The sequence below is a fragment of the Pseudophryne corroboree genome, chromosome 3 (assembly GCF_028390025.1).
Source record: "Pseudophryne corroboree isolate aPseCor3 chromosome 3, aPseCor3.hap2, whole genome shotgun sequence".
NCBI lineage: Eukaryota > Metazoa > Chordata > Amphibia > Anura > Myobatrachidae > Pseudophryne > Pseudophryne corroboree.
The window spans coordinates 441331871-441356792 of NC_086446.1; the positions used below are offsets into that span (position 1 = coordinate 441331871).

At 47.6% G+C, this 24922-nt stretch overlaps 47 non-coding genes across 47 annotated transcripts; 24 read left to right on the top strand and 23 right to left on the bottom strand.

The window, feature by feature from the left end:
* The first annotated feature begins 1 nt into the window (after position 1).
* Positions 2-74, top strand: TRNAK-CUU (transfer RNA lysine (anticodon CUU)). The gene has a single exon. It is a non-coding gene; the product is annotated as a tRNA-Lys (tRNA).
* A 119-nt stretch (positions 75-193) lies between these two features.
* TRNAC-GCA (transfer RNA cysteine (anticodon GCA)) lies at positions 194-264 on the bottom strand. The gene has a single exon. It is a non-coding gene; the product is annotated as a tRNA-Cys (tRNA).
* Positions 265-371: 107 nt separating this feature from the next.
* On the top strand, positions 372-444 carry TRNAK-CUU (transfer RNA lysine (anticodon CUU)). Its single transcript has one exon. It is a non-coding gene; the product is annotated as a tRNA-Lys (tRNA).
* A 1040-nt stretch (positions 445-1484) lies between these two features.
* TRNAK-CUU (transfer RNA lysine (anticodon CUU)) lies at positions 1485-1557 on the top strand. The gene has a single exon. It is a non-coding gene; the product is annotated as a tRNA-Lys (tRNA).
* Positions 1558-3512: 1955 nt separating this feature from the next.
* On the bottom strand, positions 3513-3583 carry TRNAG-GCC (transfer RNA glycine (anticodon GCC)). The gene has a single exon. It is a non-coding gene; the product is annotated as a tRNA-Gly (tRNA).
* A 112-nt stretch (positions 3584-3695) lies between these two features.
* Positions 3696-3768, top strand: TRNAK-CUU (transfer RNA lysine (anticodon CUU)). The gene has a single exon. It is a non-coding gene; the product is annotated as a tRNA-Lys (tRNA).
* Positions 3769-3887: 119 nt separating this feature from the next.
* On the bottom strand, positions 3888-3958 carry TRNAG-GCC (transfer RNA glycine (anticodon GCC)). Its single transcript has one exon. It is a non-coding gene; the product is annotated as a tRNA-Gly (tRNA).
* A 107-nt stretch (positions 3959-4065) lies between these two features.
* On the top strand, positions 4066-4138 carry TRNAK-CUU (transfer RNA lysine (anticodon CUU)). Its single transcript has one exon. It is a non-coding gene; the product is annotated as a tRNA-Lys (tRNA).
* An 861-nt stretch (positions 4139-4999) lies between these two features.
* TRNAG-GCC (transfer RNA glycine (anticodon GCC)) lies at positions 5000-5070 on the bottom strand. The gene has a single exon. It is a non-coding gene; the product is annotated as a tRNA-Gly (tRNA).
* A 107-nt stretch (positions 5071-5177) lies between these two features.
* On the top strand, positions 5178-5250 carry TRNAK-CUU (transfer RNA lysine (anticodon CUU)). Its single transcript has one exon. It is a non-coding gene; the product is annotated as a tRNA-Lys (tRNA).
* A 480-nt stretch (positions 5251-5730) lies between these two features.
* Positions 5731-5801, bottom strand: TRNAG-GCC (transfer RNA glycine (anticodon GCC)). Its single transcript has one exon. It is a non-coding gene; the product is annotated as a tRNA-Gly (tRNA).
* A 112-nt stretch (positions 5802-5913) lies between these two features.
* TRNAK-CUU (transfer RNA lysine (anticodon CUU)) lies at positions 5914-5986 on the top strand. The gene has a single exon. It is a non-coding gene; the product is annotated as a tRNA-Lys (tRNA).
* Positions 5987-6847: 861 nt separating this feature from the next.
* TRNAG-GCC (transfer RNA glycine (anticodon GCC)) lies at positions 6848-6918 on the bottom strand. Its single transcript has one exon. It is a non-coding gene; the product is annotated as a tRNA-Gly (tRNA).
* Positions 6919-7025: 107 nt separating this feature from the next.
* Positions 7026-7098, top strand: TRNAK-CUU (transfer RNA lysine (anticodon CUU)). Its single transcript has one exon. It is a non-coding gene; the product is annotated as a tRNA-Lys (tRNA).
* A 480-nt stretch (positions 7099-7578) lies between these two features.
* TRNAG-GCC (transfer RNA glycine (anticodon GCC)) lies at positions 7579-7649 on the bottom strand. Its single transcript has one exon. It is a non-coding gene; the product is annotated as a tRNA-Gly (tRNA).
* A 112-nt stretch (positions 7650-7761) lies between these two features.
* On the top strand, positions 7762-7834 carry TRNAK-CUU (transfer RNA lysine (anticodon CUU)). Its single transcript has one exon. It is a non-coding gene; the product is annotated as a tRNA-Lys (tRNA).
* A 490-nt stretch (positions 7835-8324) lies between these two features.
* On the bottom strand, positions 8325-8395 carry TRNAG-GCC (transfer RNA glycine (anticodon GCC)). The gene has a single exon. It is a non-coding gene; the product is annotated as a tRNA-Gly (tRNA).
* Positions 8396-8502: 107 nt separating this feature from the next.
* Positions 8503-8575, top strand: TRNAK-CUU (transfer RNA lysine (anticodon CUU)). The gene has a single exon. It is a non-coding gene; the product is annotated as a tRNA-Lys (tRNA).
* Positions 8576-9802: 1227 nt separating this feature from the next.
* TRNAG-GCC (transfer RNA glycine (anticodon GCC)) lies at positions 9803-9873 on the bottom strand. The gene has a single exon. It is a non-coding gene; the product is annotated as a tRNA-Gly (tRNA).
* Positions 9874-9985: 112 nt separating this feature from the next.
* Positions 9986-10058, top strand: TRNAK-CUU (transfer RNA lysine (anticodon CUU)). The gene has a single exon. It is a non-coding gene; the product is annotated as a tRNA-Lys (tRNA).
* Positions 10059-10919: 861 nt separating this feature from the next.
* On the bottom strand, positions 10920-10990 carry TRNAG-GCC (transfer RNA glycine (anticodon GCC)). The gene has a single exon. It is a non-coding gene; the product is annotated as a tRNA-Gly (tRNA).
* Positions 10991-11102: 112 nt separating this feature from the next.
* On the top strand, positions 11103-11175 carry TRNAK-CUU (transfer RNA lysine (anticodon CUU)). The gene has a single exon. It is a non-coding gene; the product is annotated as a tRNA-Lys (tRNA).
* Positions 11176-11472: 297 nt separating this feature from the next.
* On the top strand, positions 11473-11545 carry TRNAK-CUU (transfer RNA lysine (anticodon CUU)). Its single transcript has one exon. It is a non-coding gene; the product is annotated as a tRNA-Lys (tRNA).
* A 490-nt stretch (positions 11546-12035) lies between these two features.
* On the bottom strand, positions 12036-12106 carry TRNAG-GCC (transfer RNA glycine (anticodon GCC)). Its single transcript has one exon. It is a non-coding gene; the product is annotated as a tRNA-Gly (tRNA).
* Positions 12107-12777: 671 nt separating this feature from the next.
* TRNAG-GCC (transfer RNA glycine (anticodon GCC)) lies at positions 12778-12848 on the bottom strand. Its single transcript has one exon. It is a non-coding gene; the product is annotated as a tRNA-Gly (tRNA).
* A 112-nt stretch (positions 12849-12960) lies between these two features.
* TRNAK-CUU (transfer RNA lysine (anticodon CUU)) lies at positions 12961-13033 on the top strand. Its single transcript has one exon. It is a non-coding gene; the product is annotated as a tRNA-Lys (tRNA).
* An 856-nt stretch (positions 13034-13889) lies between these two features.
* Positions 13890-13960, bottom strand: TRNAG-GCC (transfer RNA glycine (anticodon GCC)). Its single transcript has one exon. It is a non-coding gene; the product is annotated as a tRNA-Gly (tRNA).
* Positions 13961-14264: 304 nt separating this feature from the next.
* TRNAG-GCC (transfer RNA glycine (anticodon GCC)) lies at positions 14265-14335 on the bottom strand. The gene has a single exon. It is a non-coding gene; the product is annotated as a tRNA-Gly (tRNA).
* Positions 14336-14442: 107 nt separating this feature from the next.
* On the top strand, positions 14443-14515 carry TRNAK-CUU (transfer RNA lysine (anticodon CUU)). Its single transcript has one exon. It is a non-coding gene; the product is annotated as a tRNA-Lys (tRNA).
* An 856-nt stretch (positions 14516-15371) lies between these two features.
* Positions 15372-15442, bottom strand: TRNAG-GCC (transfer RNA glycine (anticodon GCC)). The gene has a single exon. It is a non-coding gene; the product is annotated as a tRNA-Gly (tRNA).
* A 107-nt stretch (positions 15443-15549) lies between these two features.
* Positions 15550-15622, top strand: TRNAK-CUU (transfer RNA lysine (anticodon CUU)). Its single transcript has one exon. It is a non-coding gene; the product is annotated as a tRNA-Lys (tRNA).
* Positions 15623-15741: 119 nt separating this feature from the next.
* TRNAG-GCC (transfer RNA glycine (anticodon GCC)) lies at positions 15742-15812 on the bottom strand. The gene has a single exon. It is a non-coding gene; the product is annotated as a tRNA-Gly (tRNA).
* Positions 15813-16411: 599 nt separating this feature from the next.
* TRNAK-CUU (transfer RNA lysine (anticodon CUU)) lies at positions 16412-16484 on the top strand. The gene has a single exon. It is a non-coding gene; the product is annotated as a tRNA-Lys (tRNA).
* Positions 16485-17346: 862 nt separating this feature from the next.
* TRNAG-GCC (transfer RNA glycine (anticodon GCC)) lies at positions 17347-17417 on the bottom strand. Its single transcript has one exon. It is a non-coding gene; the product is annotated as a tRNA-Gly (tRNA).
* Positions 17418-18087: 670 nt separating this feature from the next.
* On the bottom strand, positions 18088-18158 carry TRNAG-GCC (transfer RNA glycine (anticodon GCC)). The gene has a single exon. It is a non-coding gene; the product is annotated as a tRNA-Gly (tRNA).
* Positions 18159-18265: 107 nt separating this feature from the next.
* On the top strand, positions 18266-18338 carry TRNAK-CUU (transfer RNA lysine (anticodon CUU)). Its single transcript has one exon. It is a non-coding gene; the product is annotated as a tRNA-Lys (tRNA).
* A 490-nt stretch (positions 18339-18828) lies between these two features.
* TRNAG-GCC (transfer RNA glycine (anticodon GCC)) lies at positions 18829-18899 on the bottom strand. The gene has a single exon. It is a non-coding gene; the product is annotated as a tRNA-Gly (tRNA).
* Positions 18900-19006: 107 nt separating this feature from the next.
* TRNAK-CUU (transfer RNA lysine (anticodon CUU)) lies at positions 19007-19079 on the top strand. Its single transcript has one exon. It is a non-coding gene; the product is annotated as a tRNA-Lys (tRNA).
* Positions 19080-19940: 861 nt separating this feature from the next.
* TRNAG-GCC (transfer RNA glycine (anticodon GCC)) lies at positions 19941-20011 on the bottom strand. The gene has a single exon. It is a non-coding gene; the product is annotated as a tRNA-Gly (tRNA).
* Positions 20012-20123: 112 nt separating this feature from the next.
* Positions 20124-20196, top strand: TRNAK-CUU (transfer RNA lysine (anticodon CUU)). The gene has a single exon. It is a non-coding gene; the product is annotated as a tRNA-Lys (tRNA).
* Positions 20197-21052: 856 nt separating this feature from the next.
* On the bottom strand, positions 21053-21123 carry TRNAG-GCC (transfer RNA glycine (anticodon GCC)). Its single transcript has one exon. It is a non-coding gene; the product is annotated as a tRNA-Gly (tRNA).
* Positions 21124-21230: 107 nt separating this feature from the next.
* On the top strand, positions 21231-21303 carry TRNAK-CUU (transfer RNA lysine (anticodon CUU)). Its single transcript has one exon. It is a non-coding gene; the product is annotated as a tRNA-Lys (tRNA).
* Positions 21304-22164: 861 nt separating this feature from the next.
* On the bottom strand, positions 22165-22235 carry TRNAG-GCC (transfer RNA glycine (anticodon GCC)). Its single transcript has one exon. It is a non-coding gene; the product is annotated as a tRNA-Gly (tRNA).
* A 112-nt stretch (positions 22236-22347) lies between these two features.
* TRNAK-CUU (transfer RNA lysine (anticodon CUU)) lies at positions 22348-22420 on the top strand. Its single transcript has one exon. It is a non-coding gene; the product is annotated as a tRNA-Lys (tRNA).
* An 856-nt stretch (positions 22421-23276) lies between these two features.
* Positions 23277-23347, bottom strand: TRNAG-GCC (transfer RNA glycine (anticodon GCC)). The gene has a single exon. It is a non-coding gene; the product is annotated as a tRNA-Gly (tRNA).
* Positions 23348-23454: 107 nt separating this feature from the next.
* TRNAK-CUU (transfer RNA lysine (anticodon CUU)) lies at positions 23455-23527 on the top strand. The gene has a single exon. It is a non-coding gene; the product is annotated as a tRNA-Lys (tRNA).
* A 789-nt stretch (positions 23528-24316) lies between these two features.
* On the top strand, positions 24317-24389 carry TRNAK-CUU (transfer RNA lysine (anticodon CUU)). The gene has a single exon. It is a non-coding gene; the product is annotated as a tRNA-Lys (tRNA).
* The last annotated feature ends 533 nt before the right edge of the window (positions 24390-24922 follow it).

Consider the following 24922-nt stretch of genomic DNA (forward strand, 5'->3'; position numbering starts at 1 on the left):
AGCCTGGCTAGCTCAGTCGGTAGAGCATGAGACTCTTAATCTCAGGGTCGTGGGTTCGACCCCAACGTTGGGCGGATGTTTTTTCTTTTCCTGTACCATTGTATGTGGAACACTGTATACTTGCACCACCACAGCGCAAATGGCTGTCCTCACTTTCACAAAATACACTGCCATATCAGCAAAAACTCAGGACTGCATTGGCCGGGAATCGAACCCAGGCCTCCCGCGTTGCAGGCGTGAATTCTTCCACTGAACCACCAATGCTCCACAGATACTTAACTTTATACTTACTCGTGTACTTTAGTGTATGAAATAAAGCAGGAGTGTCAGGATGCCTTGCCTTGCCATCACCTCCATACATTCTCAACCAAGCCTGGCTAGCTCAGTCGGTAGAGCATGAGACTCTTAATCTCAGGGTCGTGGGTTCGAGCCCCACGTTGGGCGGATGTTTTTTCTTTTCCTGTACCATTGTATGTGGAACACTGTCAACTTGCACCACCACAGCGCAAATGGCTGTCCTCACTTTCACAAAATACACTGCCATATCAGCAAAAACTCAGGACTGCATTGGCCGGGAATCGATTCCGGGCCTCATGAGTGGCAGGCGAGAATTCTACCACTGAACCACCAATGCTCCACAGATGCCTAATTTTACACTTACTCATGTACTTTAGTGTATAAAACAAAGCAGGAGTGTCAGGATGCCTTGCCTTGCCATCACCTCCAAGCCTACGTAACCAAGCCCGACTAGCACAGTCGCTAGCGCATAAGACTATTAATCTTAGGGTCATGTAATTGAGCTCCATGTTGGGCAGTTGTTTTTTTCTCTTCCTGTACCATTGTATGTGGAACAGTGTATACTTGCATCACCACAGCGCAAATGGCTGTCCTCACTTTCACAAAATGCACTGCCCTATCAGCAAAAACTCAGGAATGTATTGACCGGGAATTGAACCCGGCCTCCCACGTGGCCGGCTAGATTTCTACCACTGAACCACCAATGATCCACAGATGCTTAATTTTAGACTTACTCATGTACTTTAGTGTACAAAACAAAGCAGGAGAGTCAGGATGCCTTGCCTTGCCATCACCACAACTCCTCGGTTACCAAGCATTGCTAACTCAATCGGTAAAGCATGAGACTCTTAATCTCAGGGTCGTGGGTACGAGCCCCACATTGGGTGGATGTTTTTTTTTCATTTCCTGTACCATTGTATGTGGAACACTGTCAACTTGCCCCACCACAGCGCAAATGGCTGTCCTCACTTTCACAAAATACACTGCCATATCAGCAAAAACTCAGGACTGCATTGGCCGGGAATCGAACCCAGGCCTCCCGTGTGGCAGGTGAGAATTCTACCACTGAACCACCAATGCTCCACGGATACTTAATTTTGCACTTACTCGTGTACTTTAGTGTATGAAATAAAGCAGGAGTGTCAGGATTCCTTGCCTTGCCATCACCTCCATACATTCTCAACCAAGCCTGGCTAGCTCAGTCGGTAGAGCATGAGACTCTTAATGTCAGGGTCGTGGGTTCGAGCCCCACGTTGGGCGGATGTTTTTTCTTTTCCTGTACCATTGTATGTGGAACACTGTATACTTGCACCACCACAGCGCAAATGGCTGTCCTCACTTTCACAAAATGCACTGCCCAATCAGCAAAAACTCAGGAATGTATTGACTGGGAATTGAACCCGGCCTCCCACGTGGCCGGCTAGATTTCTACCACTGAACCACCAATGATCCACAGATGCTTAATTTTGGACTTACTCATGTACAAAACAAAGCAGGAGAGTCAGGATGCCTTGCCTTGCCATCACCACAACTCCTCGGTTACCAAGCATTGCTAACTCAGTCGGTAAAGCATGAGACTCTTAATCTCAGGGTCGTGGGTTCGAGCCCCACGTTGGGCGGATGTTTTTTCTTTTCCTGTACCATTGTATGTGGAACACTGTATACTTGCACCACCACAGCGCAAATGGCTGTCCTCACTTTCACAAAATACACTGCCATATCAGCAAAAACTCAGGACTGCATTGGCCGGGAATCGATTCCGGGCCTCACGAGTGGCAGGCGAGCATTCTACCACTGAACCACCAATGCTCCACAGATGCCTAATTTTACACTTACTCATGTACTTTAGTGTATAAAACAAAGCAGGAGTGTCAGGATGCCTTGCCTTGCCATCACCTCCAAGCCTACGTAACCAAGCCCGACTAGCACAGTCGCTAGAGCATAAGACTATTAATCTTAGGGTCATGTATTTGAGCTCCATGTTGGGCAGTTGTTTTTTTCTCTTCATTTACCATTGTATGTGGAACAGTGTATACTTGCATCACCACAGCGCAAATGGCTGTCCTCACTTTCACAAAATGCACTGCCCTATCAGCAAAAACTCAGGAATGTATTGACCGGGAATTGAACCCGGCCTCCCACGTGGCCGGCTAGATTTCTACCACTGAACCACGAATGATCCACAGATGCTTAATTTTAGACTTACTCATGTACTTTAGTGTACAAAACAAAGCAGGAGAGTCAGGATGCCTTTCCTTGCCATCACCACAACTCCTCGGTTACCAAGCATTGCTAACTCAGTCGGTAAAGCATGAGACTCTTAATCTCAGGGTCGTGGGTTCGAGCCCCACGTTGGGCGGATGTTTTTTCTTTTCCTGTACCATTGTATGTGGAACACTGTATACTTGCACCACCACAGCGCAAATGGCTGTCCTCACTTTCACAAAATACACTGCCATATCAGCAAAAACTCAGGACTGCATTGGCCGGGAATCGATTCCGGGCCTCACGCGTGGCAGGTGAGAATTCTACCACTGAACCACCAATGCTCCACAGATGCCTAATTTTACACTTACTCATGTACTTTAGTGTATAAAACAAAGCAGGAGTGTCAGGATGCCTTGCCATCACCTCCAAGCCTACGTAACCAAGCCCGACTAGCACAGTCGCTAGAGCATAAGACTATTAATCTTAGGGTCATGTATTTGAGCTCCATGTTGGGCAGTTGTTTTTTTCTCTTCCTGTACCATTGTATGTGGAACAGTGTATACTTGCATCACCACAGCGCAAATGGCTGTCCTCACTTTCACAAAATGCACTGCCCTATCAGCAAAAACTCAGGAATGTATTGACCGGGAATTGAACCCGGCCTCCCACGTGGCCGGCTAGATTTCTACCACTGAACCACCAATGATCCACAGATGCTTAATTTTAGACTTACTCATGTACTTTAGTGTACAAAACAAAGCAGGAGAGTCAGGATGCCTTGCCTTGCCATCACCACAACTCCTCGGTTACCAAGCATTGCTAACTCAGTCGGTAAAGCATGAGACTCTTAATCTCAGGGTCGTGGGTTCGAGCCCCACATTGGGCGGATGTTTTTTTTCTTTTCCTGTACCATTGTATGTGGAACACTGTCAACTTGCACCACCACAGCGCAAATGGCTGTCCTCACTTTCACAAAATGCACTGCCATATCAGCAAAAACTCAGGACTGCATTGGCCGGGAATCGAACCCAGGCCTCCCGCGTGGCAGGCGAGAATTCTACCACTGAACCACCAATGCTCCACAGATACTTAATTTTACACTTACTCGTGTACTTTAGTGTATGAAACAAAGCAGGAGTGTCAGGATGCCTTGCCTTGCCTTGCCATCACCTCCATACATTCGCAACCAAGCCTGGCTAGCTCAGTCGGTAGAGCATGAGACTCTTAATCTCAGGGTCGTGGGTTCGACCCCAACGTTGGGCGGATGTTTTTTCTTTTCCTGTACCATTGTATGTGGAACACTGTATACTTGCACCACCACAGCGCAAATGGCTGTCCTCACTTTCACAAAATACACTGCCATATCAGCAAAAACTCAGGACTGCATTGGCCGGGAATCGAACCCAGGCCTCCCGCGTGGCAGGCGTGAATTCTTCCACTGAACCACCAATGCTCCACAGATACTTAACTTTATACTTACTCGTGTACTTTAGTGTATGAAATAAAGCAGGAGTGTCAGGATGCCTTGCCTTGCCATCACCTCCATACATTCTCAACCAAGCCTGGCTAGCTCAGTCGGTAGAGCATGAGACTCTTAATCTCAGGGTCGTGGGTTTGAGCCCCACGTTGGGCGGATGTTTTTTCTTTTCCTGTACCTTTGTATGTGGAACACTGTCAACTTGCACCACCACAGCGCAAATGGCTGTCCTCACTTTCACAAAATACACTGCCATATCAGCAAAAACTCAGGACTGCATTGGCCGGGAATCGATTAAGGGCCTCATGAGTGGCAGGCGAGAATTCTACCACTGAACCACCAATGCTCCACAGATGCCTAATTTTACACTTACTCATGTACTTTAGTGTATAAAACAAAGCAGGAGTGTCAGGATGCCTTGCCTTGCCATCACCTCCAAGCCTACGTAACCAAGCCCGACTAGCACAGTCGCTAGAGCATAAGGCTATTAATCTTAGGGTCATGTATTTGAGCTCCATGTTGGGCAGTTGTTTTTTTCTCTTCCTTTACCATTGTATGTGGAAGAGTGTATACTTGCATCACCACAGCGCAAATGGCTGTCCTCACTTTCACAAAATGCACTGCCCTATCAGCAAAAACTCAGGAATGTATTGACCGGGAATTGAACCCGGCCTCCCACGTGGCCGGCTAGATTTCTACCACTGAACCACCAATGATCCACAGATGCTTAATTTTAGACTTACTCATGTACTTTAGTGTACAAAACAAAGCAGGAGAGTCAGGATGCCTTGCCTTGCCATCACCACAACTCCTCGGTTACCAAGCATTGCTAACTCAGTCGGTAAAGCATGAGACTCTTAATCTCAGGGTCGTGGGTTCGAGCCCCACATTGGGCGGATGTTTTTTTTCTTTTCCTGTACCATTGTATGTGGAACACTGTCAACTTGCCCCACCACAGCGCAAATGGCTGTCCTCACTTTCACAAAATGCACTGTCATATCAGCAAAGACTCAGCACTGCATTGGCCGGGAATCGAACCCGGGCCTCCCGCGTGGCAGGCGAGAATTCTACCACTGAACCACCAATGCTCCACGGATACTTAATTTTACACTTACTCGTGTACTTTAGTGTATGAAATAAAGCAGGAGTGTCAGGATGCCTTGCCTTGCCATCACCTCCATACATTCTCAACCAAGCCTGGCTAGCTCAGTCGGTAGAGCATGAGACTCTTAATCTCAGGGTCGTGGGTTCGAGCCCCACGTTGGGCGGATGTTTTTTCTTTTCCTGTACCATTGTATGTGGAACACTGTATACTTGCACCACCACAGCGCAAATGGCTGTCCTCACTTTCACAAAATACACTGCCCTATCAGCAAAAACTCAGGAATGTATTGACCGGGAATTGAACCCGGCCTCCCACGTGGCCGGCTAGATTTCTACCACTGAACCACCAATGATCCACAGATGCTTAATTTTAGACTTACTCATGTACAAAACAAAGCAGGAGAGTCAGGATGCCTTGCCTTGCCATCACCACAACTCCTCGGTTACCAAGCATTGCTAACTCGGTCGGTAAAGCATGAGACTCTTAATCTCAGGGTCGTGGGTTCGAGCCCCACATTGGTTGGATGTTTTTTTTCTTTTCCTGTACCATTGTATGTGGAACACTGTCAACTTGCACCACCACAGCGCAAATGGCTGTCCTCACTTTCACAAAATGCACTGCCATATCAGCAAAAACTCAGGACTGCATTGGCCAGGAATCGAACCCGGGCCTCCCGCGTGGCAGGCGAGAATTCTACCACTGAACCACCAATGCTCCACAGGTACTTAATTTTACACTTACTCGTGTACTTTAGTGTATGAAACAAAGCAGGAGTGTCAGGATGCCTTGCCTTGCCTTGCCATCACCTCCATATATTCACAACCAAGCCTGGCTAGCTCAGTCGGTAAAGCATGAGACTCTTAATCACAGGGTCGTGGGTTCGAGCCCCACGTTGGGCGGATGTTTTTTCTTTTCCTGTACCATTGTATGTGGAGCACTGTATCCTTGCACCACCACAGCGCAAATGGCTGTCCTCACTTTCACAAAATACACTGCCATATCAGCAAAAACTCAGGACTGCATTGGCCGGGAATCGGTTCCGGGCCTCACGCGTGGCAGGCGAGAATTCTACCACTGAACCACCAATGCTCCACAGATGCCTAATTTTACACTTACTCATGTACTTTAGTGTATAAAACAAAGCAGGAGTGTCAGGATGCCTTGCCTTGCCATCACCTCCAAGCCTACGTAACCAAGCCCGACTAGCACAGTCGCTAGAGCATAAGACTATTAATCTTAGGGTCATATATTTGAGCTCCATGTTGGGCAGTTGTTTTTTTCTCTTCCTTTACCATTGTATGTGGAACAGTGTATACTTGCATCACCACAGCGCAAATGGCTGTCCTCACTTTCACAAAATGCACTGCCCTATCAGCAAAAACTCAGGAATGTATTGACCGGGAATTGAACCCGGCCTCCCACGTGGCCGGCTAGATTTCTACCACTGAACCACCAATGATCCACAGATGCTTAATTTTAGACTTACTCATGTACTTTAGTGTACAAAACAAAGCAGGAGAGTCAGGATGCCTTGCCTTGCCATCACCACAACTCCTCGGTTACCAAGCATTGCTAACTCAGTCGGTAAAGCATGAGACTCTTAATCTCAGGGTCGTGGGTTCGAGCCCCACATTGGGCGGATGTTTTTTTTCTTTTCCTGTACCATTGTATGTGGAACACTGTCAACTTGCCCCACCACAGCGCAAATGGCTGTCCTCACTTTCACAAAATGCACTGTCATATCAGCAAAAACTCAGGACTGCATTGGCCGGGAATCGAACCCGGGCCTCCCGCGTGGCAGGCGAGAATTCTACCACTGAACCACCAATGCTCCACGGATACTTAATTTTACACTTACTCGTGTACTTTAGTGTATGAAATAAAGCAGGAGTGTCAGGATGCCTTGCCTTGCCATCACCTCCATACATTCTCAACCAAGCCTGGCTAGCTCAGTCGGTAGAGCATGAGACTCTTAATCTCAGGGTCGTGGGTTCGAGCCCCACGTTGGGCGGATGTTTTTTCTTTTCCTGTACCATTGTATGTGGAACACTGTATACTTGCACCACCACAGCGCAAATGGCTGTCCTCACTTTCACAAAATACACTGCCCTATCAGCAAAAACTCAGGAATGTATTGACCGGGAATTGAACCCGGCCTCCCACGTGGCCGGCTAGATTTCTACCACTGAACCACCAATGATCCACAGATGCTTAATTTTAGACTTACTCATGTACAAAACAAAGCAGGAGAGTCAGGATGCCTTGCCTTGCCATCACCACAACTCCTCGGTTACCAAGCATTGCTAACTCGGTCGGTAAAGCATGAGACTCTTAATCTCAGGGTCGTGGGTTCGAGCCCCACATTGGTTGGATGTTTTTTTTCTTTTCCTGTACCATTGTATGTGGAACACTGTCAACTTGCACCACCACAGCGCAAATGGCTGTCCTCACTTTCACAAAATGCACTGCCATATCAGCAAAAACTCAGGACTGCATTGGCCAGGAATCGAACCCGGGCCTCCCGCGTGGCAGGCGAGAATTCTACCACTGAACCACCAATGCTCCACAGGTACTTAATTTTACACTTACTCGTGTACTTTAGTGTATGAAACAAAGCAGGAGTGTCAGGATGCCTTGCCTTGCCTTGCCATCACCTCCATATATTCACAACCAAGCCTGGCTAGCTCAGTCGGTAAAGCATGAGACTCTTAATCACAGGGTCGTGGGTTCGAGCCCCACGTTGGGCGGATGTTTTTTCTTTTCCTGTACCATTGTATGTGGAGCACTGTATCCTTGCACCACCACAGCGCAAATGGCTGTCCTCACTTTCACAAAATACACTGCCATATCAGCAAAAACTCAGGACTGCATTGGCCGGGAATCGGTTCCGGGCCTCACGCGTGGCAGGCGAGAATTCTACCACTGAACCACCAATGCTCCACAGATGCCTAATTTTACACTTACTCATGTACTTTAGTGTATAAAACAAAGCAGGAGTGTCAGGATGCCTTGCCTTGCCATCACCTCCAAGCCTACGTAACCAAGCCCGACTAGCACAGTCGCTAGAGCATAAGACTATTAATCTTAGGGTCATGTATTTGAGCTCCATGTTGGGCAGTTGTTTTTTTCTCTTCCTGTACCATTGTATGTGGAACACTGTCAACTTGCACCACCACAGCGCAAATGGCTGTCCTCACTTTCACAAAATGCACTGCCATATCAGCAAAAACTCAGGACTGCATTGGCCAGGAATCGAACCCGGGCCTCCCGCGTGGCAGGCGAGAATTCTACCACTGAACCACCAATGCTCCACAGATACTTAATTTTACACTTACTCGTGTACTTTAGTGTATGAAACAAAGCAGGAGTGTCAGGATGCCTTGCCTTGCCATCACCTCCATACATTCTCAACCAAGCCTGGCTAGCTCAGTCGGTAGAGCATGAGACTCTTAATGTCAGGGTCGTGGGTTCGAGCCCCACGTTGGGCGGATGTTTTTTCTTTTCCTGTACCATTGTATGTGGAACACTGTATACTTGCACCACCACAGCGCAAATGGCTGTCCTCACTTTCACAAAATGCACTGCCCTATCAGCAAAAACTCAGGAATGTATTGACCGGGAATTGAACCCGGCCTCCCACGTGGCCGGCTAGATTTCTACCACTGAACCACCAATGATCCACAGATGCTTAATTTTAGACTTACTCATGTACAAAACAAAGCAGGAGAGTCAGGATGCCTTGCCTTGCCATCACCACAACTCCTCGGTTACCAAGCATTGCTAACTCAGTCGGTAAAGCATGAGACTCTTAATCTCAGGGTCGTGGGTTCGAGCCCCACATTGGTTGGATGTTTTTTTTCTTTTCCTGTACCATTGTATGTGGAACACTGTCAACTTGCACCACCACAGCGCAAATGGCTGTCCTCACTTTCACAAAATACACTGCCATATCAGCAAAAACTCAGGACTGCATTGGCCGGGAATCGATTCCGGGCCTCACGAGTGGCAGGCGAGAATTCTACCACTGAACCACCAATGCTCCACAGATGCCTAATTTTACACTTACTCATGTACTTTAGTGTATAAAACAAAGCAGGAGTGTCAGGATGCCTTGCCTTGCCATCACCTCCAAGCCTACGTAACCAAGCCCGACTAGCACAGTCGCTAGAGCATAAGACTATTAATCTTAGGGTCATGTATTTGAGCTATATGTTGGGCAGTTGTTTTTTTCTCTTTCTTTACCATTGTATGTGGAACAGTGTATACTTGCATCACCACAGCGCAAATGGCTGTCCTCACTTTCACAAAATGCACTGCCCTATCAGCAAAAACTCAGGAATGTATTGACCGGGAATTGAACCCGGCCTCCCACGTGGCCGGCTAGATTTCTACCACTGAACCACCAATGATCCACAGATGCTTAATTTTAGACTTACTCATGTACTTTAGTGTACAAAACAAAGCAGGAGAGTCAGGATGCCTTGCCTTGCCTTGCCATCACCACAACTCCTCGGTTACCAAGCATTGCTAACTCAGTCGGTAAAGCATGAGACTCTTAATCTCAGGGTCGTGGGTTCGAGCCCCACATTGGGCGGATGTTTTTTTTCTTTTCCTGTACCATTGTATGTGGAACACTGTCAACTTGCACCACCACAGCGCAAATGGCTGTCCTCACTTTCACAAAATGCACTGCCATATCAGCAAAAACTCAGGACTGCATTGGCCGGGAATCGAACCCGGGCCTCCCGCGTGGCAGGCGAGAATTCTACCACTGAACCACCAATGCTCCACAGGTACTTAATTTTACACTTACTCGTGTACTTTAGTGTATGAAACAAAGCAGGAGTGTCAGGATGCCTTGCCTTGCCTTGCCATCACCTCCATACATTCACAACCAAGCCTGGCTAGCTCAGTCGGTAGAGCATGAGACTCTTAATCACAGGGTCGTGGGTTCGAGCCCCACGTTGGGTGGATGTTTTTTCTTTTCCTGTACCATTGTATGTGGAGCACTGTATCCTTGCACCACCACAGCGCAAATGGCTGTCCTCACTTTCACAAAATACACTGCCATATCAGCAAAAACTCAGGACTGCATTGGCCGGGAATCGGTTCCGGGCCTCACGCGTGGCAGGCGAGAATTCTACCACTGAACCACCAATGCTCCACAGATGCCTAATTTTACACTTACTCATGTACTTTAGTGTATAAAACAAAGCAGGAGTGTCAGGATGCCTTGCCTTGCCATCACCTCCAAGCCTACGTAACCAAGCCCGACTAGCACAGTCGCTAGAGCATAAGACTATTAATCTTAGGGTCATATATTTGAGCTCCATGTTGGGCAGTTGTTTTTTTCTCTTCCTTTACCATTGTATGTGGAACAGTGTATACTTGCATCACCACAGCGCAAATGGCTGTCCTCACTTTCACAAAATGCACTGCCCTATCAGCAAAAACTCAGGAATGTATTGACCGGGAATTGAACCCGGCCTCCCACGTGGCCGGCTAGATTTCTACCACTGAACCACCAATGATCCACAGATGCTTAATTTTAGACTTACTCATGTACTTTAGTGTACAAAACAAAGCAGGAGAGTCAGGATGCCTTGCCTTGCCATCACCACAACTCCTCGGTTACCAAGCATTGCTAACTCAGTCGGTAAAGCATGAGACTCTTAATCTCAGGGTCGTGGGTTCGAGCCCCACATTGGGCGGATGTTTTTTTTCTTTTCCTGTACCATTGTATGTGGAACACTGTCAACTTGCACCACCACAGCGCAAATGGCTGTCCTCACTTTCACAAAATGCACTGCCATATCAGCAAAAACTCAGGACTGCATTGGCCGGGAATCGAACCCGGGACTCCCGCGTGGCAGGCGAGAATTCTACCACTGAACCACCAATGCTCCACAGATACTTAATTTTACACTTACTCGTGTACTTTAGTGTATGAAACAAAGCAGGAGTGTCAGGATGCCTTGCCTTGCCTTGCCATCACCTCCATACATTCGCAACCAAGCCTGGCTAGCTCAGTCGGTAGAGCATGAGACTCTTAATCTCAGGGTCGTGGGTTCGACCCCAACGTTGGGCGGATGTTTTTTCTTTTCCTGTACCATTGTATGTGGAACACTGTATACTTGCACCACCACAGCGCAAATGGCTGTCCTCACTTTCACAAAATACACTGCCATATCAGCAAAAACTCAGGACTGCATTGGCCGGGAATCAAACCCAGGCCTCCCGTGTGGCAGGCGTGAATTCTTCCACTGAACCACCAATGCTCCACAGATACTTAACTTTATACTTACTCGTGTACTTTAGTGTATGAAATAAAGCAGGAGTGTCAGGATGCCTTGCCTTGCCATCACCTCCATACATTCTCAACCAAGCCTGGCTAGCTCAGTCGGTAGAGCATGAGACTCTTAATCTCAGGGTCGTGGGTTCGAGCCCCACGTTGGGCGGATGTTTTTTCTTTTCCTGTACCATTGTATGTGGAACACTGTCAACTTGCACCACCACAGCGCAAATGGCTGTCCTCACTTTCACAAAATACACTGCCATATCAGCAAAAACTCAGGACTGCATTGGCCGGGAATCGATTCCGGGCCTCATGAGTGGCAGGCGAGAATTCTACCACTGAACCACCAATGCTCCACAGATGCCTAATTTTACACTTACTCATGTACTTTAGTGTATAAAACAAAGCAGGAGTGTCAGGATGCCTTGCCTTGCCATCACCTCCAAGCCTACGTAACCAAGCCCGACTAGCACAGTCGCTAGAGCATAAGACTATTAATCTTAGGGTCATGTATTTGAGCTCCATGTCGGGCAGTTGTTTTTTTCTCTTCCTTTACCATTGTATGTGGAACAGTGTATACTTGCATCACCACAGCGCAAATGGCTGTCCTCACTTTCACAAAATGCACTGCCATATCAGCAAAAACCCAGGACTGCATTGGCCGGGAATCGAACCCGGGCCTCCCGCGTGGCAGGCAAGAATTCTACCACTGAACCACCAATGCTCCACAGGTACTTAATTTTACACTTACTCATGTACTTTAGTGTATAAAACAAAGCAGGAGTGTCAGGATGCCTTGCCTTGCCATCACCTCCAAGCCTACGTAACCAAGCCCGACTAGCACAGTCGCTAGAGTATAAGACTATTAATCTTAGGGTCATGTATTTGAGCTCCATGTTGGGCACTTGTTTTTTTCTCTTTCTATACCATTGTATGTGGAACAGTGTATACTTGCATCACCACAGCGCAAATGGCTGTCCTCACTTTCACAAAATGCACTGCCCTATCAGCAAAAACTCAGGAATGTATTGACCGGGAATTGAACCCGGCCTCCCACGTGGCCGGCTAGATTTCTACCACTGAACCACCAATGATCCACAGATGTTTAATTTTAGACTTACTCATGTACTTTAGTGTACAAAACAAAGCAGGAGAGTCAGGATGCCTTTCCTTGCCATCACCACAACTCCTCGGTTACCAAGCATTGCTAACTCAGTCGGTAAAGCATGAGACTCTTAATCTCAGGGTCGTGGGTTCGAGCCCCACATTGGGCGGATGTTTTTTTTCTTTTCCTGTACCATTGTATGTGGAACACTGTCAACTTGCACCACCACAGCGCAAATGGCTGTCCTCACTTTCACAAAATGCACTGCCATATCAGCAAAAACTCAGGACTGCATTGGCCGGGAATCGAACCCGGGCCTCCCGCGTGGCAGGCGAGAATTCTACCACTGAACCACCAATGCTCCACAGGTACTTAACATTACACTTACTCGTGTACTTTAGTGTATGAAACAAAGCAGGAGTGTCAGGATGCCTTGCCTTGCCTTGCCATCACCTCCATATATTCGCAACCAAGCCTGGCTAGCTCAGTCGGTAGAGCATGAGACTCTTAATCTCAGGGTCGTGGGTTCGACCCCCACGTTGGGCGGATGTTTTTTCTTTTCCTGTACCATTGTATGTGGAACACTGTATACTTGCACCACCACAGCGCTAATGGCTGTCCTCACTTTCACAAAATACACTGCCATATCAGCAAAAACTCAGGACTGCATTGGCCGGGAATCGATTCCGGGCCTCACGCGTGGCAGGTGAGAATTCTACCACTGAACCACCAATGCTCCACAGATGCCTAATTTTACACTTACTCATGTACTTTAGTGTATAAAACAAAGCAGGAGTGTCAGGATGCCTTGCCATCACCTCCAAGCCTACGTAACCAAGCCCGACTAGCACAGTCACTAGAGCATAAGACTATTAATCTTAGGGTCATGTATTTGAGCTCCATGTTGGGCAGTTGTTTTTTTCTCTTCCTGTACCATTGTATGTGGAACAGTGTATACTTGCATCACCACAGCGCAAATGGCTGTCCTCACTTTCACAAAATGCACTGCCCTATCAGCAAAAACTCAGGAATGTATTGACCGGGAATTGAACCCGGCCTCCCACGTGGCCGGCTAGATTTCTACCACTGAACCACCAATGATCCACAGATGCTTAATTTTAGACTTACTCATGTACTTTAGTGTACAAAACAAAGCAGGAGAGTCAGGATGCCTTGCCTTGCCATCACCACAACTCCTCGGTTACCAAGCATTGCTAACTCAGTCGGTAAAGCATGAGACTCTTAATCTCAGGGTCGTGGGTTCGAGCCCCACATTGGGCGGATGTTTTTTTTCTTTTCCTGTACCATTGTATGTGGAACACTGTCAACTTGCACCACCACAGCGCAAATGGCTGTCCTCACTTTCACAAAATGCACTGCCATATCAGCAAAAACTCAGGACTGCATTGGCCGGGAATCGAACCCGGGCCTCCCGCGTGGCAGGCGAGAATTCTACCACTGAACCACCAATGCTCCACAGATACTTAATATTACACTTACTCGTGTACTTTAGTGTATGAAACAAAGCAGGAGTGTCAGGATGCCTTGCCTTGCCTTGCCATCACCTCCATACATTCGCAACCAAGCCTGGCTAGCTCAGTCGGTAGAGCATGAGACTCTTAATCTCAGGGTCGTGGGTTCGACCCCAACATTGGGCGGATGTTTTTTCTTTTCCTGTACCATTGTATGTGGAACACTGTATACTTGCACCACCACAGCGCAAATGGCTGTCCTCACTTTCACAAAATACACTGCCATATCAGCAAAAACTCAGGACTGCATTGGCCGGGAATCGAACCCAGGCCTCCCGCGTGGCAGGCGTGAATTCTTCCACTGAACCACCAATGCTCCACAGATACTTAACTTTATACTTACTCGTGTACTTTAGTGTATGAAATAAAGCAGGAGTGTCAGGATGCCTTGCCTTGCCATCACCTCCATACATTCTCAACCAAGCCTGGCTAGCTCAGTCGGTAGAGCATGAGACTCTTAATCTCAGGGTCGTGGGTTCGACCCCCACGTTGGGCGGATGTTTTATCTTTTCCTGTACCATTGTATGTGGAACACTGTATACTTGCACCACCACAGCGCAAATGGCTGTCCTCACTTTCACAAAATACACTGCCATATCAGCAAAAACTCAGGACTGCATTGGCCGGGAATCGATTCCGGGCCTCACGCGTGGCAGGTGAGAATTCTACCACTGAACCACCAATGCTCCACAGATGCCTAATTTTACACTTACTCATGTACTTTAGTGTATAAAACAAAGCAGGAGTGTCAGGATGCCTTGCCATCACCTCCAAGCCTACGTAACCAAGCCCGACTAGCACAGTCGCTAGAGCATAAGACTATTAATCTTAGGGTCATGTATTTGAGCTCCATGTTGGGCAGTTGTTTTTTTCTCTTCCTGTACCATTGTATGTGGAACAGTGTATACTTGCATCACCACAGCGCAAATGGCTGTCCTCACTTTCACAAAATGCACTGCCCTATCAGCAAAAACTCAGGAATGTATTGACCGGGAATTGAACCCGGCCTCCCACGTGGCCGGCTAGATTTCTACCACTGAACCACCAATGATCCACAGATGCTTAATTTTAGACTTACTCATGTACTTTAGTGTACAAAACAAAGCAGGAGAGTCAGGATGCCTTGCCTTGCCATCACCACAACTCCTCGGTTACCAAGCATTGCTAACTCAGTCGGTAAAGCATGAGACTCTTAATCTCAGGGTCGTGGGTTCGAGCTCCACATTGGGTGGATGTTTTTTTTCTTTTCCTGTACCATTGTATGTGGAACACTGTCAACTTGCCCCACCACAGCGCAAATGGCTGTCCTCACTTTCACAAAATGCACTGCCATATCAGCAAAAGCTCAGGACTGCATTGGCCGGGAATCGAACCCGGGCCTCCCGCGTGGCAGGCGAGAATTCTACCACTGAACCACCAATGCTCCACAGATACTTAATTTTACACTTACTCGTGTACTTTAGTGTATGAAATAAAGCAGGAGTGTCAGGATGCCTTGCCTTGCCATCACCTCCATACATTCTCAACCAAGCCTGGCTAGCTCAGTCGGTAGAGCATGAGACTCTTAATCTCAGGGTCGTGGGTTCAAGCCCCACGTTGGGCGGATGTTTTTTCTTTTCCTGTACCATTGTATGTGGAACACTGTATACTTGCACCACCACAGCGCAAATGGCTGTCCTCACTTTCACAAAATGCACTGCCATATCAGCAAAAATTCAGGACTGCATTGGCCGGAAATCGAACCCGGGCCTCCCGCGTGGCAGGCGAGAATTCTACCACTGAACCACCAATGCTCCACAGATACTTAACTTTACACTTACTCGTGTACTTTAGTGTATGAAATAAAGCAGGAGTGTCAGGATGCCTTGCCTCCCACGTGGCCGGCTAGATTTCTACCACTGAACCACCAATGATCCACAGATGCTTAATTTTAGACTTACTCATGTACTTTAGTGTACAAAACAAAGCAGGAGAGTCAGGATGCCTTGCCTTGCCATCACCACAACTCCTCGGTTACCAAGCATTGCTAACTCAGTCGGTAAAGCATGAGACTCTTAATCTCAGGGTCGTGGGTTCGAGCCCCACATTGGGCAGATGTTTTTTTTCTTTTCCTGTACCATTGTATGTGGAACACTGTCAACTTGCACCACCACAGCGCAAATGGCTGTCCTCACTTTCACAAAATGCACTGCCATATCAGCAAAAATTCAGGACTGCATTGGTCGGAAATCGAACCCGGGCCTCCCGTGTGGCAGGCGAGAATTCTACCACTGAACCACCAATGCTCCACAGAAACTTAATGTTACACTTACTCGTGTACTTTAGTGTATGAAATAAAGCAGGAGTGTCAGGATGCCTTGCCTTGCCATCACCTCCATACATTCGCAACCAAGCCTGGCTAGCTCAGTCGGTAGAGCATGAGACTCTTAATCACAGGGTCGTGGGTTCGACCCCCACGTTGGGCGGATGTTTTTTCTTTTCCTGTACCATTGTATGTGGAACACTGTATACTTGCACCACCACAGCGCAAATGGCTGTCCTCACTTTCACAAAATACACTGCCATATCAGCAAAAACTCAGGACTGCATTGGCCGGGAATCGATTCCGGGCCTCACGCGTGGCAGGCGAGAATTCTACCACTGAACCACCAATGCTCCACAGATGCCTAATTTTACACTTACTCATGTACTTTAGTGTACAAAACAAAGCAGGAGTGTCAGGATGCCTTGCCTTGCCATCACCTCCAAGCCTACGTAACCAAGCCCGACTAGCACAGTCGCTAGAGCATAAGACTATTAATCTTAGGGTCATGTATTTGAGCTCCATGTTGGGCAGTTGTTTTTTTCTCTTCCTGTACCATTGTATGTGGAACAGTGTATACTTGCATCACCACAGCGCAAATGGCTGTCCTCACTTTCACAAAATGCACTGCCCTATCAGCAAAAACTCAGGAATGTATTGACCGGGAATTGAACCCGGCCTCCCACGTGGCCGGCTAGATTTCTACCACTGAACCACCAATGATCCACAGATGCTTAATTTTAGACTTACTCATGTACTTTAGTGTACAAAACAAAGCAGGAGAGTCAGGATGCCTTGCCTTGCCATCACCACAACTCCTCGGTTACCAAGCATTGCTAACTCAGTCGGTAAAGCATGAGACTCTTAATATCAGGGTCGTGGGTTCGAGTCCCACATTGGGTGGATGTTTTTTTTTCTTTTCCTGTACCATTGTATGTGGAACACTGTCAACTTGCCCCACCACAGCGCAAATGGCTGTCCTCACTTTCACAAAATACACTGCCATATCAGCAAAAACTCAGGACTGCATTGGCCGGGAATCGAACACAGGCCTCCCGCGTGGCAGGCGAGAATTCTACCACTGAACCACCAATGCTCCACAGATACTTAATTTTACACTTACTCGTGTACTTTAGTGTATGAAATAAAGCAGGAGTGTCAGGGTGCCTTGCCTTGCCATCACCTCCATACATTCTCAACCAAGCCTGGCTAGCTCAGTCGGTAGAACATGAGACTCTTAATCTCAGGGTCGTGGGCTCGAGCCCCACGTTGGGCGGATGTTTTTTCTTTTCCTGTACCATTGTATGTGGAACACTGTATACTTGCACCACCACAGCGCAAATGGCTGTCCTCACTTTCACAAAATGCACTGCCCTATCAGCAAAAACTCAGGAATGTATTGACCGGGAATTGAACCCTGCCTCCCACGTGGCCGGCTAGATTTCTACCACTGAACCACCAATGATCCACAGATGCTTAATTTTAGACTTACTCATGTACTTTAGTGTACAAAACAAAGCAGGAGAGTCAGGATGCCTTGCCTTGCTATCACCACAACTCCTCGGTTACCAAGCATTGCTAACTCAGTCGGTAAAGCATGAGACTCTTAATCTCAGGGTCGTGGGTTCGAGCCCCACATTGGTCGGATGTTTTTTTTCTTTTCCTGTACCATTGTATGTGGAACACTGTCAACTTGCACCACCACAGCGCAAGTGGCTGTCCTCACTTTCACAAAATGCACTGCCATATCAGCAAAAATTCAGGACTGCATTGGCCAGAAATCGAACCCGGGCCTCCCGCGTGGCAGGCGAGAATTCTACCACTGAACCACCAATGCTCCACAGATACTTAACTTTACACTTACTCGTGTACTTTAGTGTATGAAATAAAGCAGGAGTGTCAGGATGCCTTGCCTTGCCATCACCTCCATACATTCTCAACCAAGCCTGGCTAGCTCAGTCGGTAGAGCATGAGACTCTTAATCACAGGGTCGTGGGTTCGAGCCCCACGTTGGGCGGATGTTTTTTCTTTTCCTGTACCATTGTATGTGGAACACTGTATCCTTGCACCACCACAGCGCAAATGGCTGTCCTCACTTTCACAAAATACACTGCCATATCAGCAAAAACTCAGGACTGCATTGGCCGGGAATCGGTTCCGGGCCTCACGCGTAGCAGGCGAGAATTCTACCACTGAACCACCAATGCTCCACAGATGCCTAATTTTACACTTACTCATGTACTTTAGTGTATAAAACAAAGCAGGAGTGTCAGGATGCCTTGCCTTGCCATCACCTCCAAGCCTACATAACCAAGCCCGACTAGCACAGTCGCTAGAGCATAGGACTATTAATCTTAGGGTCATGTATTTGAGCTCCATGTTGGGCAGTTGTTTTTTTCTCTTCCTGTACCATTGTATGTGGAACAGTGTATACTTGCATCACAACAGCGCAAATGGCTGTCCTCACTTTCACAAAATGCACAGCCCTATCAGCAAAAACTCAGGACTGCATTGGCCGGAAATCGAACCCGGGCCTCCTGCGTGGCAGGCGAGAATTCTACCACTGAACCACCAATGCTCCACAGATACTTAACTTTACACTTACTCGTGTACTTTAGTGTATGAAATAAAGCAGGAGTGTCAGGATGCCTTGCCTTGCCATCACCTCCATACATTCTCAACCAAGCCTGGCTAGCTCAGTCGGTAGAGCATGAGACTCTTAATCTCAGGGTCGTGGGTTCGAGCCCCACGTTGGGCGGATGTTTTTTCTTTTCCTGTACCATTGTATGTGGAACACTGTATACTTGCACCACCACAGCGCAAATGGCTGTCCTCACTTTCACAAAATACACTGCCATATCAGCAAAAACTCAGGACTGCATTGGCCGGGAATCGATTCCGGGCCTCACGAGTGGCAGGCGAGCATTCTACCACTGAACCACCAATGCTCCACAGATGCCTAATTTTACACTTACTCATGTACTTTAGTGTATAAAACAAAGCAGGAGTGTCAGGATGCCTTGCCTTGCCATCACCTCCAAGCCTACGTAACCAAGCCCGACTAGCACAGTAGCTAGAGCATAAGACTATTAATCTTAGGGTCATGTATTTGAGCTCCATGTTGGGCAGTTGTTTTTTTCTCTTCCTTTACCATTGTATGTGGAACAGTGTATACTTGCATCACCACAGCGCAAATGGCTGTCCTCACTTTCACAAAATGCACTGCCCTATCAGCAAAAACTCAGGAATGTATTGACCGGGAATTGAACCCGGCCTCCCACGTGGCCGGCTAGATTTCTACCACTGAACCACGAATGATCCACAGATGCTTAATTTTAGACTTACTCATGTACTTTAGTGTACAAAACAAAGCAGGAGAGTCAGGATGCCTTTCCTTGCCATCACCACAACTCCTCGGTTACCAAGCATTGCTAACTCAGTCGGTAAAGCATGAGACTCTTAATCTCAGGGTCGTGGGTTCGAGCCCCACATTGGGCGGATGTTTTTTTTCTTTTCCTGTACCATTGTATGTGGAACACTGTCAACTTGCACCACCACAGCGCAAATGGCTGTCCTCACTTTCACAAAATGCACTGCCATATCAGCAAAAACTCAGGACTGCATTGGCCGGGAATCGAACCCGGGCCTCCCGCGTGGCAGGCGAGAATTCTACCACTGAACCACCAATGCTCCACAGGTACTTAATTTTACACTTACTCGTGTACTTTAGTGTATGAAACAAAGCAGGAGTGTCAGGATGCCTTGCCTTGCCTTGCCATCACCTCCATACATTCGCAACCAAGCCTGGCTAGCTCAGTCGGTAGAGCTTGAGACTCTTAATCTCAGGGTCGTGGGTTCGACCCCCACGTTGGGCGGATGTTTTTTCTTTTCCTGTACCATTGTATGTGGAACACTGTATACTTGCACCACCACAGTGCAAATGGCTGTCCTCACTTTCACAAAAGACACTGCCATATCAGCAAAAACTCAGGACTGCATTGGCCGGGAATCGATTCCGGGCCTCACGCGTGGCAGGTGAGAATTCTACCACTGAACCACCAATGCTCCACAGATGCCTAATTTTACACTTACTCATGTACTTTAGTGTATAAAACAAAGCAGGAGTGTCAGGATGCCTTGCCATCACCTCCAAGCCTACGTAACCAAGCCCGACTAGCACAGTCGCTAGAGCATAAGACTATTAATCTTAGGGTCATGTATTTGAGCTCCATGTTGGGCAGTTGTTTTTTTCTCTTCCTGTACCATTGTATGTGGAACAGTGTATACTTGCATCACCACAGCGCAAATGGCTGTCCTCACTTTCACAAAATGCACTGCCCTATCAGCAAAAACTCAGGAATGTATTGACCGGGAATTGAACCCGGCCTCCCACGTGGCTGGCTAGATTTCTACCACTGAACCACCAATGATCCACAGATGCTTAATTTTAGACTTACTCATGTACTTTAGAGTACAAAACAAAGCAGGAGAGTCAGGATGCCTTGCCTTGCCATCACCACAACTCCTCGGTTACCAAGCATTGCTAACTCAGTCGGTAAAGCATGAGACTCTTAATCTCAGGGTCGTGGGTTCGAGCTCCACATTGGGTGGATGTTTTTTTTCTTTTCCTGTACCATTGTATGTGGAACACTGTCAACTTGCCCCACCACAGCGCAAATGGCTGTCCTCACTTTCACAAAATGCACTGCCATATCAGCAAAAGCTCAGGACTGCATTGGCCGGGAATCGAACCCGGGCCTCCCGCGTGGCAGGCGAGAATTCTACCACTGAACCACCAATGCTCCACGGATACTTAATTTTACACTTACTCGTGTACTTTAGTGTATGAAATAAAGCAGGAGTGTCAGGATGCCTTGCCTTGCCATCACCTCCATACATTCTCAACCAAGCCTGGCTAGCTCAGTCGGTAGAGCATGAGACTCTTAATCTCAGGGTCGTGGGTTCGAGCCCCACGTTGGGCGGATGTTTTTTCTTTTCCTGTACCATTGTATGTGGAACACTGTATACTTGCACCACCACAGCGCAAATGGCTGTCCTCACTTTCACAAAATACACTGCCATATCAGCAAAAACTCAGGACTGCATTGGCCGGGAATCGATTCCGGGCCTCACGAGTGGCAGGCGAGCATTCTACCACTGAACCACCAATGCTCCACAGATGCCTAATTTTACACTTACTCATGTACTTTAGTGTATAAAACAAAGCAGGAGTGTCAGGATGCCTTGCCTTGCCATCACCTCCAAGCCTACGTAACCAAGCCCGACTAGCACAGTAGCTAGAGCATAAGACTATTAATCTTAGGGTCATGTATTTGAGCTCCATGTTGGGCAGTTGTTTTTTTCTCTTCCTTTACCATTGTATGTGGAACAGTGTATACTTGCATCACCACAGCGCAAATGGCTGTCCTCACTTTCACAAAATGCACTGCCCTATCAGCAAAAACTCAGGAATGTATTGACCGGGAATTGAACCCGGCCTCCCACGTGGCCGGCTAGATTTCTACCACTGAACCACGAATGATCCACAGATGCTTAATTTTAGACTTACTCATGTACTTTAGTGTACAAAACAAAGCAGGAGAGTCAGGATGCCTTTCCTTGACATCACCACAACTCCTCGGTTACCAAGCATTGCTAACTCAGTCGGTAAAGCATGAGACTCTTAATCTCAGGGTCGTGGGTTCGAGCCCCACATTGGGCGGATGTTTTTTTTCTTTTCCTGTACCATTGTATGTGGAACACTGTCAACTTGCACCACCACAGCGCAAATGGCTGTCCTCACTTTCACAAAATGCACTGCCATATCAGCAAAAACTCAGGACTGCATTGGCCGGGAATCGAACCCGGGCCTCCCGCGTGGCAGGCGAGAATTCTACCACTGAACCACCAATGCTCCACAGGTACTTAATTTTACACTTACTCGTGTACTTTAGTGTATGAAACAAAGCAGGAGTGTCAGGATGCCTTGCCTTGCCTTGCCATCACCTCCATACATTCGCAACCAAGCCTGGCTAGCTCAGTCGGTAGAGCATGAGACTCTTAATCTCAGGGTCGTGGGTTTGACCCCCACGTTGGGCGGATGTTTTTTCTTTTCCTGTACCATTGTATGTGGAACACTGTATACTTGCACCACCACAGTGCAAATGGCTGTCCTCACTTTCACAAAATACACTGCCATATCAGCAAAAACTCAGGACTGCATTGGCCGGGAATCGATTCCGGGCCTCACGCGTGGCAGGTGAGAATTCTACCACTGAACCACCAATGCTCCACAGATGCCTAATTTTACACTTACTCATGTACTTTAGTGTATAAAACAAAGCAGGAGTGTCAGGATGCCTTGCCATCACCTCCAAGCCTACGTAACCAAGCCCGACTAGCACAGTCGCTAGAGCATAAGACTATTAATCTTAGGGTCATGTATTTGAGCTCCATGTTGGGCAGTTGTTTTTTTCTCTTCCTGTACCATTGTATGTGGAACAGTGTATACTTGCATCACCACAGCGCAAATGGCTGTCCTCACTTTCACAAAATGCACTGCCCTATCAGCAAAAACTCAGGAATGTATTGACCGGGAATTGAACCCGGCCTCCCACGTGGCTGGCTAGATTTCTACCACTGAACCACCAATGATCCACAGATGCTTAATTTTAGACTTACTCATGTACTTTAGTGTACAAAACAAAGCAGGAGAGTCAGGATGCCTTGCCTTGCCATCACCACAACTCCTCGGTTACCAAGCATTGCTAACTCAGTCGGTAAAGCATGAGACTCTTAATCTCAGGGTCGTGGGTTCGAGCTCCACATTGGGTGGATGTTTTTTTTCTTTTCCTGTACCATTGTATGTGGAACACTGTCAACTTGCCCCACCACAGCGCAAATGGCTGTCCTCACTTTCACAAAATGCACTGCCATATCAGCAAAAGCTCAGGACTGCATTGGCCGGGAATCAAACCCAGGCCTCCCGCGTGGCAGGCGAGAATTCTACCACTGAACCACCAATGCTCCACAGATACTTAATTTTACACTTACTCGTGTACTTTAGTGTATGAAATAAAGCAGGAGTGTCAGGATGCCTTGCCTTGCCATCACCTCCATACATTCTCAACCAAGCCTGGCTAGCTCAGTCGGTAGAGCTTGAGACTCTTAATCTCAGGGTCGTGGGTTCAAGCCCCACGTTGGGTGGATGTTTTTTCTTTTCCTGTACCATTGTATGTGGAACACTGTATACTTGCACCACCACAGCGCAAATGGCTGTCCTCACTTTCACAAAATGCACTGCCATATCAGCAAAAATTCAGGACTGCATTGGCCGGAAATCGAACACGGGCCTCCCTCGTGGCAGGCGAGAATTCTACCACTGAACCACCAATGCTCCACAGATACTTAACTTTACACTTACTCGTGTACTTTAGTGTATGAAATAAAGCAGGAGTGTCAGGATGCCTTGCCTCCCACGTGGCCGGCTAGATTTCTACCACTGAACCACCAATGATCCACAGATGCTTAATTTTAGACTTACTCATGTACTTTAGTGTACAAAACAAAGCAGGAGAGTCAGGATGCCTTGCCTTGCCATCACCACAACTCCTCGGTTACCAAGCATTGCTAACTCAGTCGGTAAAGCATGAGACTCTTAATCTCAGGGTCGTGGGTTCGAGCCCCACATTGGGCAGATGTTTTTTTTCTTTTCCTGTACCATTGTATGTGGAACACTGTCAACTTGCACCACCACAGCGCAAATGGCTGTCCTCACTTTCACAAAATGCACTGCCATATCAGCAAAAATTCAGGACTGCATTGGCCGGAAATCGAACCTGGGCCTCCCATGTGGCAGGCGAGAATTCTACCACTGAACCACCAATGCTCCACAGAAACTTAATGTTACACTTACTCGTGTACTTTAGTGTATGAAATAAAGCAGGAGTGTCAGGATGCCTTGCCTTGCCATCACCTCCATACATTCGCAACCAAGCCTGGCTAGCTCAGTCGGTAGAGCATGAGACTCTTAATCACAGGGTCGTGGGTTCGACCCCCACGTTGGGCGGATGTTTTTTCTTTTCCTGTACCATTGTATGTGGAACACTGTATACTTGCACCACCACAGCGCAAATGGCTGTCCTCACTTTCACAAAATACACTGCCATATCAGCAAAAACTCAGGACTGCATTGGCCGGGAATCGATTCCGGGCCTCACGCGTGGCAGGCGAGAATTCTACCACTGAACCACCAATGCTCCACAGATGCCTAATTTTACACTAACTCATGTACTTTAGTGTACAACACAAAGCAGGAGTGTCAGGATGCCTTGCCTTGCCATCACCTCCAAGCCTACGTAACCAAGCCCGACTAGCACAGTCGCTAGAGCATAAGACTATTAATCTTAGGGTCATGTATTTGAGCTCCATGTTGGGCAGTTGTTTTTTTCTCTTCCTGTACCATTGTATGTGGAACAGTGTATACTTGCATCACCACAGCGCAAATGGCTGTCCTCACTTTCACAAAATGCACTGCCCTATCAGCAAAAACTCAGGAATGTATTGACCGGGAATTGAACCCGGCCTCCCACGTGGCCGGCT